Below are 12,019 nucleotides of genomic sequence, written 5' to 3' on the forward strand. Positions count from 1 at the left end.
AGATAACTATTATCCAGATGTGGATAAGTGCTCATGCCTTGCACTGTTGGAAAGCATATGTATCTAACAGAGATGATGTTTAATATAAATGAAAATTATGATTTCTAGGGATATTATGTTTTCTTTCCTGTTTACATTTACTTATTTTTACCCTCTAAATCTAGATTATGTCAACACTTTGGCTCAATGGTACTCAAAGTTCAGAAGCAGTGAGACTGGGGAATGCCTTGTACCCCCTTTTAGGCAACAGATGTGCTACTGTATTTTAACATATCTTGTTGTCAAAGCAATAGGGCAGTGGTCATTTTTCTTGCTTCTGTTAGTGAAGACTGGTAAACTTTATCATTTTAAGGGATTTTTTTTTTTTGCTATAGGGTTTTAGCTTGCTGTATTTCCCTACACTGAAGCATATAAAAATATACAAGGATGTCCTCTGAGCATATTAAATATGATCATATACAAAGCTAAAGTGGCAACTTTAGATGTTACAGCAGGACTATTTTGAAGGCCATAAAATAATAGGTCATTTATTATGATTTTAATTAAATGTAAAGATTCTGTAATGTTTTAGTCATACGTTAAACCACATGCACCAATTGCATTCAGAAAGTATGGGAAGAATAAAATTGACCACAAGCTTGAGGATTTTCTCCCCTTTGTGTGGCTTATCAGAATAAGAGGGACTCTGAACAGGCCAGTGAAGCAATCCATGCTAAAATAAGTAGTAGTCTGCCTGTGCTGAGATATGTGAGACAGGGCTGTCCTTGGGGACAGCAAGTAGAGGAGTGCTTGTCATCTTAGATCATCGAACCATTGAGAGGAGTAGAAGTGGGACTAGCCCATACGCAGTTCTTGTTGGCTAAAGTACTCTTTTCCTGGCATTTCCAATCAGCAGTGAACATAAAAGCAAGTATCATCTAATGTTACATGTGACGTGCATGCCAACACTGCACTTGATGAGCTTGTTACTGTACCTCTTTAGTCATGCTGGATGGTATTGAAGTTGTACCTGTTTAAGTGGAGTAAGATGATATTCTGTATAAGCAAATCTGCATCATGTATTGCTTGCTATATGCCTGAAAGTTAGACATCTGTTGCATCCTTTTGGTACCTTTTCCTGATAAGGTAGTTTCAAGCTCATGCATTCTTCCTGGATGTCTGTTTTTTCAGGAAGTGATGACATTATAGCATTTTTCAAGTACAGTTCAGGAATTATATGGAGTACAGGAGTTGTATTGTTTTGGCTATTTAAAACAAGAATCTTTGCTGTAGTGAAATTTTTAAAGAGAATGAGCAGTATAGTATTTACTCGCATATACTGTGGGATTATTTCTTGTTTGGTTTTCTTTTTGAAATCAGGCTGAATCAGGAGGAAAAACTCTTTAGAACAGTTACCAGAAATAATATTTGCCTACTTGCAAATTGATTTATTGCTTTCCTCTACAATCTTGTCTCCCCATGAAAACTTCATTCTCTGAACAATAATGCATGATGTTCTTTTGACTAATGCTCCTTTTCTTTTCTGCTCTCTTGCTATTCCATGGAAGATTTACAGTGCCTATAACCCCTCAGCACACTGCGAAGAAAATACACACCTCTGTGCCTCCCCCCTGCCCCCATTTAGTCTCTTAGATCCGGTTCCCACCATGGTAACCACATATGGCTGTAGAAACATGGCAGACTTGCAGCAGAGGCATCTAATGACTTGCTGTGCCTGGTATAAATTGCTCAAACAGCATCCTTCCAGGTTTTCCTCTCAAGGGAGCAAATGCTTTAAAGAATGACCTTCCTCTGCCCCAGCACGTCAACCTGGAAAGTTTCTATTTGCTATTGAATTCCTGACAAGTAATAGGCAGTACTTAAACCTACTTAGGACATAAAATGTGAAAGATATGCTGTTGTTTTTCCTTTTAAACCATCATTGTTTTTTTTTAATATCACATAAAAAGGATGTTGTTTGCATTTCAGATTTTTCTTTACTTCTTTATTTCATGTCAAGACATTCAAAAATATTTTGTATTTAAATGCCTCTTCTAAAACTAGACAAAATCTTTTCTAAAACATTGTTGTCAACATTCTCATCCTTGAATACACAATACTAAAGAATTCAGTCCTTCCAATTTCGGGGAGACTGATAGGGCACTCTGATATCAATAAATGGCAATACAAAAAAATATTTATTGTCTTGCAGTCTTTCTGAAACATCAAATTCACAATTTTTTTGCTGACAGGAAAAACAGTTCATTTTATGTCATCTTTAAGAAAGCAGACAGGCTTTTACAGCATTGTCTTTGAGATCAGTTCTGGTAATTGTTCTGAGTCTTGCTACTTGCACTCCAGAAATCCCAGAAGTTTTTTCATTATCACTTTTCTTACCGTAAAAGCAGAAGTTTTGAAGATACAGGGTACAAAATGTCATTAGAAATCAGACAATCCATATCAGTTGTCTTTCTTGTTACTTAAACTTAGGAAAAACAATGTGCAATTACAGCTAATTACATATAATCCTTAGTAATCCCCCACAGAAAGTAGAAATTGTCAGGCCACACAGTTCTTTTCAGGACTTGAGTTGCTTACATATCGATCTGTTCTTACAATTTTTAAATGCTCAGTTCATTACTATATTTTTCCTACTGTCTTGTTATAATTTAAAATACAACCTTGGCTAGGGAGGGAGGGTGGGACTGAAACAGATTAAGATGGAAAAGGTAATTAAATTATCCAAAGCTGTTTTTATGCCATTGTCTAGGGGGGAAAAAAAAGACACTTGAGACTTATGAGACTCTTATCTGTTATCTTTGGAGACATTTTTTCCTCACATGGGCAAATGGTTAATATGAAAGAAATACTTGGGAAATGTTCAGATACTTTTTTATGCTTTTGGGGGGTTTATTTGCTCCTTGTGTATTAGTTGTTTGGGGGGGGGGTGACAAAGGGAGAATATTTTCACTGTCGAAAGAACTACAACTTATACAAAAACATCACTGAAATTGTTAATTGTTGGATTTGTTTTTTATCATGTGGTTTACAAGACAGTGTTTCTTAACCTGTCTCTGTACCTACAAGCAGGTATGCTTCCAATGAGTTTACTTCTCTAGGGATTAAGTCAACTGTGCGGAAGCGCAGTGTTTTTGGCCAATCTGTGAAAATGCCTAGTGTAGTACTGAAAGTTTCTATTCACACCATTTACTTCAAATATTGTAGTTTGGATGAGATTGTTGCTGAAGTGGCTGAATGTTTTGGTAAAAGCATCTTACAAGTAGAAGATGCAATTTAATGCTTTGCACTTCATTGAGTTTCATTTTTTTAGTTGTTGCTTCCGTATAGAAAGTAAAAGGCAGTGCAGCTTGCTTGGAACACACCCACCTGCCAGGATGATGTTGCTTAAAAGCTTGTACATTGTTTCTGTAAAGGCTTGAGGTTTTGTTTATCCTGTGTTATTTTTATTTAACCAGAGAGGGGTTGGTACTAATTAACTCACAAGCAGTATAATCATTTATTATTTCTGTTGTAAGGGTCTAAGGCTGATACTTTTACACTCAGTAAATATTCAGAAACTATATGTATGAGAGGTTAGAAAGACTCTTGAATTTTAATTTGTCTATTTACCACCATTATTCCCTGAAGCCTGTATCTTATGCACATACCTTTCCAGAGGATACTTTATTGCTAATTGAATTTAACCTGAGCCTGTCTGTCTGTCTTTTCCCCTCAAAAGTGAGGGATGGAAATGAGAGATACATGTAGTCAGATTTCAGAGTTCTTTAAATCTTTAATCAACTTTTTTATAGCATAAGTCACTTCTGTTAAGAAGGGTGATAGAGGACTTTGAGGGAATAGTACAACTTTGTCCCAGTACCAAGAAATGCAAAAGAGGAATGCAAAAGCTCTCTGCATGTCTAGCTCCTGCCCACAGTAACCATGCCAGCTTATGGTACATTTGATGCTTCTGCCACATAGTGTGATAGCTGCTAGTACAGATGCTGTTATTGCTTGGGCTTCTAAAGAACCCCCACTGTGGTGGCGAGTGACCTGAGGTATTTGTTCGTGCACAAGGAATATCTGCAGCAATGGGTGCCATGGACCTTTCTGTGGTATCTGCAAGCCTTGGGTTCCATTTAACTCTAATGAAAACAAGTCCTACAGCTATGCATTTTCCCTTTATGTCCTAGATATGTCCCATAGCTGCGATGCCGGTATTTAGTGGGGAGGAAGGGGAGTATGTGAAACAGCTGGAACTCATGAGGTGAGTTCTGAGAAGTTGAGCAGGAGAACTTCTGAGGTTACTGAACTTCCAATTAGGCTTGGAATTGAAATTGGGCCTAGTGTATGATAGTCAATCACTGTGAACTACATTGAATTACTCTGTTTTAGTTTTGTTTAACTATTTAGGATTTATGGTCTGTTCCATATGGGTGGCTTGCAGGCTCTGTTTTCAAGACTGTTAAAACAGCTTAGTCTACAGTTGTCTTAATGATTTATTCTTTTGCTAAGGTCTTTGTCCATTGAACAATAGCAGTCCTCTGGCCAACTGTAAATGGAGAAAAGTGTTTTTTTTGTTTTTTTGTTTGGGCCACTAATGTTATCTGTGAATCCAATAACAGATGTGATTTTTTTTAAAAAAAAAAAAAAAAAAAAAAGCTTGATCACACTATTACTTCTTAATGCAAGAGGAAGCTCTGGATACTAGCACTAGAAAAAATATCTGCTGTTCTGGCTTTAGCTGATGGAGCTGAGCCTGCAGCTACTCCACAGCTCATGCTCTTTAGAAAAACAATCCTATGTGTCACTGCACTTCTGAACTTTGAGAGGAGCCATCACAGGTAGTTTAACCATACTTCACATATCAGGAGGTAACAATCATGATGTATGGAGTCAGTAGGAATCGGTAGATCTACTAGCATTAGTAGGTTTTGACTGTGTGTCCATAGCCAGCAGGTGCTAATTTGTTGAAGCTTTGCTTAAGTCTGTGTGAAACTTCTATATGTTTATAGCACAGCAGTATGGAAGCTGAAGAATTAATGAGAAGTGGTAACTATCATGGAATTTAGCAGTGCGAGTTGATGGCATCTCCTCGCAAATCAATCTGCATGGAGTTAGGTGATCTCTGGCATCACTTCAGTTTAACTATATCCACTGCTTGATTTTTTTTCTTCATGCATACAAGCCCCAGCTGTATTGGGCAGGCCAGTGGTACATGCACACACTGCACAGCCACCTTTTGCCCTCCTCTGTCTTAGTGAGGGGCCCTTCTGCCCAGCTCCAGTGTGAAGCAGAGGGAGCATCTGGCCCTTTGTGATTGGAAACTTGCTGGGTAACTGATTCCTTATGCAGAATCAAGGATTCTGAAATAGACCCTGATGACAGCAAAGCTTTCATGAGGGGGTTCAAGAAGTTGACACTGATGCCTTAGAACAGTTGAAAAGAAATAATGACGTGGAAGTGAACTAATATAAATCATTTAATAGGAAATCTCTGTGCAGGCTCAAATACTTTTCAGAACAAAAGATGACTATATGTTGATATCTGTCTATTTTGCTAGTGTTATGGAACCCATGTAAAGATCCAGAAACCTAAAATCTTGTCACCAGCGGTGTTACAGCATTTCAAAAGAACTGCATTTTTTTTTTTTTTAAAGAAGAAATTATGCAAAGTAACACAGGGGGAAGAGAAGGAGCACTTTATTCTTACAGGTTATACTATTTGACCATTACTGTATGTGGTCTTAACAGCTCAGGAGTTGACATTTTTACGACATACTGTGCAAAAATACTGGAAACTTAGTTTCCTGATGTTGGGGAGGGGGAATCAAACAAGGCTAGCCTGTTACCCAAGTAACTTGAGAAATATCCCTCTAGTTGTGTTTGCTTTACTCATCAGAACTGATCTTTTTAAAATAAATAAATAAAAAAAAAAAAGAAAAAGAAAACACTTCAAGTGGACAGAAGCTGGTTAATATTACTAGGTGACAAAACATGATTAACCATGAACACATTCCTAGAAAACTATTAAGGGTAGTTGCTGATATCTTTTGCCAGAACAGTCAGGGTTTTTTGGAGAGTCAACCTGACAAGAAAATGAAAATGAATGCAGGTTTTGTTTACTATGTTTACAGTACATTTAAAATACTTGGGATTTTTTTTCACTGAATGTGTCTGTGCACACATGTGTTGCTGGGAGGCTTGTGTGAGCAGACTTTCTGTCCTTTTAGTTTTTGAAGATGTCTGATTTAGATTTATGTGGCCCAAGGATGTTAAATAATAAGGGGGTTAGAATATTGTGTACAGTTACTTTCAGCAGCATGAACACTGGAACAGTATGGTTTCATTAAAATATATTATCTAACATTTTTTCTGGCTTTGGGTAACATTTGTATATAAAAAACCATACTGTTGTGCAGTTAGCTTTTTCTCTGTTAGTTCTCTTCTGCTATCTGATTGCAGTCTAATTTCCATTGTATTCACTCTGCTATGGAAATACTTAATGTCAGGAAGGAGATATTTACTGGAATACACGAGTCCAGAATTCATCATGATTCAGTGTGAAATCTGCTTGCCCTTTGCTCCCCACCCCCTCTTGAATTGGAATGAAATGTGCCTTAAACTGAAGTGAAATACATCACATGCAGCAACAGTGGGCCCTCGCTTCGCCTCTATTCCTAGTGTGAAATCGATACACTATCTTTCCTCCTGACCTGTTCTGTGACCTCCATTGCAGCTTTCATGCTGAACAGCAATTGCTTTGAACAGTCTGGGTCTGCCACAGCTCACAAATGATTCTCAGCTTCTGTCTAAAACTGGTGCTGATAACAAAGGCTTGATTTTAAATAATGCAGTTGTAGTCATCTTCTAATTATGAATTACATGAAAGTGCATGGTCTTTTATTAAACATTTTCAATAGCACGTACAGTATGCATGCAGCCAGAATGACTCCTTACTGAGAAGACTGGGAGTTCTGTTTCTAAATGTATCTGATAAACTTTATGTTGTTATGGAAGAGAAATGTAGCAAATACTTCAGAAGACTATTCAGGCTATTTTTAAGTGGAAACACATTTCACTTTGACTATCATTTGCTAATATGATACCAATTGTTTTTTACACTAACATTTGAATTTTCAAAGGAAAAACATTGGGCAATGTGTACATTCAAAGGAAGAGGACTGTTTATTGAACAAAGATGTTTTAGAACCATTGCAAAACCAAGAAAAAGCCAATCCTATGCTTTAAAAAGAAATCAAAACAGAAGAAAATAAATCCTGAATTTCTGATTACTAATAATAAATCAGGAAATGTTTTAAAGATTGTGTGATTTACTATGGGATTATTGAAAGCAAAGACAAATTGAAGATATAATGGGCATTTATGCTTGCACCAACAAGTGTGTTGTGCTATTAGCTAGATTACTTTAATAGCCTTTACTAGCTGTGAAATCAAGAAGCTGCCTGAACTGCTGTATAAGCATTCTTTTTTTTTTTTCCAAAAAAACATTGGTAGGAAGATAAGATACCTACAGATTTGTGTTAATTAATAAATGTCTTCTAATGGAGTATTCCTCTGCCACCTTTTTTCCCCAAAACAAAAATGTTACGGTAACAACTTTGGTGTAGTGGGTGAAGTAAAAATCAGCTTTCAAGATAATATAGCTTCCTAAGAAATACTAACTCCTGTAATGATAAAGGTACTGTTTGGATTTTACTTATTTATGAGATTGTTTACAGTGAAATTATCCTTAGTAACATAGAAGATTGCTTTATGTACACACTTTAACAATACTTAACTATATAAATCATCTACTTCTACTTACCCTTCATTCATTCTGGTTGTTACCAGCTTAGATTCCAGCAATATAAGAAGGAACCTAGGAAAAGAAAGATGTATAATAATGGTGCCTATGTCTTCCAAAGAAGCCTAAGAGTGGCTGTGAATCATTGGTGTCAGACTAAGTAGTATGTTAGTGAAATAATATTCCTTTGTTAAATGATATCTTAAGAATGCTTTTGCAGCGGTCTTTATTGTGTTAGTTAGTATTGTTACCATTTTGACCTTTATTTGGAGAACTTAAATAGGTAAAAATTGCTGTGTTTCCGAAGTGTAACCATGTCATTGTAACATAGGTATTCAAGACGCACTTAATGATGCAGTATCACTGTCCAGTAGCAGTATATTTACAAAAGTCAAAATGTTCTTCTAAAACATGCTTTGTTGGGGTCCTAAGAACTGGAAAACTGGGAATACAGAATCTAACAGGTGGCACTGCTGTGAAGCTTCTATTTTTTTCTTTCTAAGCAAGTTAGAATGCTCTTAAAAATCTACTGCATTTTTCTCCAAGGCTTTCAGTGCCACCAGCTGTTTTCTCTCCATTAATACATTTAGATTGCCTTATGTTTTCACTCATTGTTCATGAAGAGGTGTATATCGAAGATGCCTTTCAGAATAGGTGCAAGTCAGCAATAGGCAATCAGGAGTTTGTATGTTTGAATGCTAGGCACAGAGATCCATTTATCCCTAAATATCAACACTATCCTTTTTGACTTCTAAATGACCTTCGTGGTTTTCTGCACAACTCTGGACTTCTCTTCATTGTTCTTAGTTTTTTTCTTAGTTACTTAAAACATGTTGTCATTTAAGCATGGGTGAAATAACAATACGTTATATCGTTTAGCCCAATACTATTAGAAAGTAGACATGCAACAGTGTAGTTTCAACGAATATTGCTTTTCACTTACCTGAGAAAAAGAAAACCACAAGTTTATATGGTTGCTTACACTACTGCATAAAAATCATGTTTATATACCCACGATGGAAAGTGCACTTGCAAAACAGTTTTTTTGTTACTTAGAAGTCATTTCCTGTTCAGATGTGCATATGTGAATAGTGAGTATGCACATGTCTGCACGTACAGTACTACAGGCTTAAGTTCGGAAATTCCAGAAACTTTAGCCTCAAGTAGGCAATGTAAAAGTAGCTTGTATGTCCATATTGCTGCTGTTGTTTGTAAATTGTCCTACTTGAATATTATCTTCCATGAAGAGTGAATTTTGTGAGGAATGGTTCACACAATGGTTCAAGAATCATTCTTGTCCTGCAAGAGAAGTGCAAGATCAATAATAAAGCTCTCCCATTCATGGAATCAGTTTAAAAGATGAGATATTTATGTTAAGACTATGTAATGCTTAATTTTTTTGACACAGCACAATATTGTGCTACCTTAAAAATAGAACAGAAAGCACTTCTTTTGTTTCTTGGAATAATCCCAAAAACATTTTCTGAACATTTTAACATTAAACTCCCTTACACCAGAGTGTGTTTTTATGATTATTGTGAACGCAAGCGAGTAATACAGGGGATGTTCCCTCCAATGAATTTGTTGTGCAACAAGACTTGATGGTAATTCTACCTTTCCCAAAATCTGATATCAAGCAATTTATCTTCTAAATAATACTCCTGAGTACTAAACCTGAAATGTTTTGGCTTCAGCCCAAGTCAAACTTCAGGAAGCTTATTCTCAGGAGCGTATTCCCTACCTCTGTAAATTTAATTGCTGTAATGAATAGAGTACGTGTGTCAAGATATTACTTATGCATTTTATTTGTTTATTTCTGATCCTGAAACAGAAACATCAAAATGACAATTTCAGGCTCACAGAAAGGATTCAGATGCAAATTATTTAATAATAGTAAAAAAAAAAAAAAAAAAAAAAAAAAAAAAAAAAAAAAAAAAAAAAATCCTGAGATATAAACCTGCTGATCTGGACATCTTGTTGTCTGAAGTTTTTTGAAAAGCTTTAATACTGACTTCCATCAGGAAAAAATGTTTGCCCCTATGTTCTGAAGAGCTCTGCATATCTCCTCACATCATGTTGTCCTAGGAAATGCTGTCAGCAGAAATGGATGGGTAGTAACTGCATGAATCTACCAGCAGAAAGTACTGTATGGACTGGGGCACCGAAGACTTGGACTTGATAGATCCAAGGGAGTTTTTCTCCCCTTATCCTGATACTGGGAAATTAAACCTACAGTCCTATTCAGACCACTGGATTATGGACTGAAGATTGCATTTAGTCCTATAGGTATAGTTCTATGATTCTGTTTCCAATGAATGGCAAAATGTGCATTCAAACATTAAAAAAGAAAAAACAGTTTAAACAACAGAAGACATAACACTACTACACCTATCCAAGTAACAATGAGGTAAAACTAACTTGAAAGGGTTTTTATGTGTTTGTCATAAAATATGAACGTTTTATTATAATAAAAAACTACTTAGATTTGTAGAGGAAACAAGGATGACTCTCGTTCTTGAAAAGAGTGCTTTTTTGATCTATTAGAGTTTTGTTAGCAAATATTAATCAGAGTGAAGGGGGGAAGGCATGATTATTCTGTCAAAAGCTTCTGAAAACATACCCAGTTTTAAAGTTTCCTTAAACATTTATACGCTTATGAATTGTAAAAGAATAAATTGAAGATGCTCACTTCTGCTATTATATTTCTAGATATTAGAAGAAACTGAGGGAGTTCTGAGGCATCTCACTGAGCTAACAGGCAGGTTAATGGCAAATACATGTACTTTGTTGTTGGTAGGTAAGAAGTAGTGCACATTGGAAAACACAACTTGAACTACTCATATAAATTGCCGGGCTCTAAATTAACTATAACCTAGAGGAGGTATGCCTGGATGTCAGTATGGACAGCTCAGTGAAAATCTTTTACTGTGCAATACTAAACAGCAAGCAGTCTTAATGTTTTACCCCATCTCTCAGTGAAGCTTATAATGAAAATACATCTAATGATTCTGTAGGGTGAACATTACAGCAAATATGTGGCAGTATTCAAATTGATGGTATGACATCATTTGAATAATAGTTTCTGTTCTGATCACAATAATAAGAAAAATAACAGCAACACAGACAGTCTGAAGCAAGAAAGATTATTTCTTTAACATGAAGAAGCTGAAGAGATTAGGCACCAAAAGAAATAAATAAGAAAAGAGAAATAGATAAGGAATGGAAGACATACAAAATACTAACAGATAGATAAACACTGAATGCTCGTACTTTCCATGTTTATAGTGGGACATGCAGGAGGATATGAAATTAAGGTTGACAATTTAAGAATAATAAAATGTATTTAAACTTCTTCCCCAATGCTATAGGAGTAATTATTGAATTTCATTGCCCTCTACTTCCTTGATGCTAAAAAATATAGAAAGGGTCAGAAAGGATTTGATATTTGTTGAAATATTGAGGGCATTCACTACTTCAGCCAGGGGATGGACCAAAGGTTGGGAATTCAAGATCTGGCTTCACTTCTGTCTGGTAGTGACCTACTCTGTGACCTTGGCCTTCATCTCAGTTTTTCTCAGCTGCCAAAGTTTTTTGTTGTAAAGGACTGAGAAGGGGTGGTGGTGGAGGGATGGATGATGATGATGAACTGACTGTTGAACTGTTTAACTTGTAAGCAGGTGCTAAGCTTCCTATTTAATCAATAAGAAATGTTGTCTTCTACACAAGAGTTAAGTGCCCAAATGTTTCTCATCTCAGAGGTCCCTGAAGATCTCTATATAAACAATACTAAACTTGAGAAGAAGTAATAAAATGAAGTAATATGAGTATGTCTCATGATAGATGTGAGGCAACTACTAACTGGATGGACTTCTAAAATAATTTTAACCTTAGGGCAGATGTCTCTCTAAAGCTGTTCATGCTTTGTGCTTATCAAGTAGCATAATCAATATATGTAATTGCTGCCGTCTGTACTGCTTTATAATCAGTGCAGTGGGAGTGGAGATAAGATAGACCAGAAAGATACAGTTGAGTTTAAATAATAGGCCAGTACCCTGACAATGTCTATAAGACCTAGTCATGTGAGACTACCATCAATTTTGTTATAAGAAGTTTCCCAAGCAAAGGCCAATCCTGAATCTTATGGCGAAATGGGGTTCATGCATAAAAGTCAGCTAGAGTCATAGCTTTTCAGGTATCCTATTTCACACCCCTCTAAGAGTAGGGGATGTGCATA

The 12,019-nt window shown here is 36.1% G+C and overlaps 1 protein-coding gene across 4 annotated transcripts in view; it reads left to right on the forward strand.

Moving 5' to 3' along the window:
• NPAS3 (neuronal PAS domain protein 3) overlaps positions 1-12,019 on the forward strand; it is a 611,440-nt gene that overhangs the window by 63,921 nt on the left and 535,500 nt on the right. The window lies entirely within an intron of this gene.

Source organism: Aythya fuligula, chromosome 5, assembly GCF_009819795.1.
Source record: "Aythya fuligula isolate bAytFul2 chromosome 5, bAytFul2.pri, whole genome shotgun sequence".
Classification (NCBI taxonomy): Eukaryota; Metazoa; Chordata; class Aves; order Anseriformes; family Anatidae; genus Aythya; species Aythya fuligula.